The 1469-nt window shown below is 42.5% G+C and overlaps 1 pseudogene; it reads right to left on the bottom strand.

Annotated features, from left to right (window-relative positions):
* Window positions 1-589: 589 nt before the first annotated feature.
* LOC111727344 lies at window positions 590-1043 on the bottom strand (annotated as a pseudogene).
* Window positions 1044-1469: the final 426 nt, after the last annotated feature.

Genomic DNA, 1469 nt, shown 5'->3' with positions numbered 1-1469 from the left:
TTGTATATCAAAGCAGTACACTGAACCCCAAAAATGCATCAATGTACAAAGTTACGATTTAATAAAAAAATAAAAATATATAAAATAAATAAGCAAGAGCAGTGCCTGTGGCTCAAAAGGGTAGGGCGCCGGCCCCATATGCCAGAGGTGGTGGGTTCAAACTCAGCCCCGGCCAAAAAACTGCAATCAATCAATAAATAACCAAGACGTGAAAATAGGCAAGTTTCCATTAAATAAATAAGTTTTAAAAAGGAAGTTTTCCTTTCCATGTCATTTGAAGAAGGGAAACTATCATTTTAAACAATATTCAAGTTTATTTTATTTATTTTATTTTCATATTTTTTAGAGACAAAGTCTTACTTTGTCCCCCTCAGTAGAGTGTTGCGGCATCGCAACTCACAGCAACCTCCAACTCCTGGGCTTAGGCAATTCTCCTGCCTCAGCCTCTCAAGTAGCTGGGACTACAGGTACCTGCGACAACACCTGGCTATTTTTTTGTTGCAGTTTGGCCGGAGCAAGTTCAAACCCGCCACCCTCAGTATATGGGGCCACCGCCCTACTCACTGAGCCACAGGTGCCACCCAATATTCAAGTTTATCAAACAAATTAGCAAATTAGAAAAAAAAGTTCATAAAATGTTTAACTTCCATCAGCTTCAAGGTTTATATTGCTCCCAAATTTTGCATATAACTGAACTTTCAAACTGCTAACACCCGCTGAATTAATTCCACCCTGGATTCTGAGGCATCAATTTCTTCTTGCAAATTTTTCTTTGCTTCTTCTAACATTTCCTGGGTTTCTTCCTGAGACTGGCTAATGAAAACATCACCAATTTGATAAGGTATCATTAAACAGTCCTCATCTGCAAGCCTGATGTCGTCTCGAGCATCTTCTAAATTTTGGAGCCGTTTCTTTTTTACTTCTATTTCTTCCTTCAGCTGTGTGATTCTACTGGTATTCGGCGCAAATCTGTTTATCTTTTGTCGATCTTTGAAAGTAACATTGACACCTTCTGCAGCCGCTGTCTTCATTGTGGCCGTCATCTTGGGACTGGACTGAGGTCCGAGGCCTCTGTCCGTAAATGTTCTGGGCCACGTGGCAGCCCAGAGGCACTCTGAGGCTGGCTGCCCAATTTGAGAATCTTTCTTTGTTCAATTAAACTCTATTAAGTGTAATTGTTTAAAGTGTTTAACCACCCAGCAGTTTTGGTCTGGGGCACAAAACTGCTCACAGGCCACTGTGGAATCAGGTTGGAAACTCCTGGCTGGATAATGGATATCAGCACTGAAGTTGAGGGCAGGAAGCGGGACCCTGAAAGTGCAGAAGCAAAATCCCTATGGTAGGGATACCATACCCTGTGCTTTCTCAAGTTCCTGAGAGCGAGCTACAGGTAACTGCAGAGGCAGGCCTTCAGGTGAGCCCACAACAAGGCCATAACTGTGGCCCCAGAAAGTCCAAACAGCTAAACT

Source organism: Otolemur garnettii, unplaced genomic scaffold (assembly GCF_000181295.1).
Source record: "Otolemur garnettii isolate 467f Iridium unplaced genomic scaffold, OtoGar3 scaffold00101, whole genome shotgun sequence".
Taxonomy (NCBI): domain Eukaryota; kingdom Metazoa; phylum Chordata; class Mammalia; order Primates; family Galagidae; genus Otolemur; species Otolemur garnettii.
The sequence above is the reverse complement of the archived record's forward strand: the minus strand, read 5'-3'. Positions and strand labels throughout refer to the sequence as shown.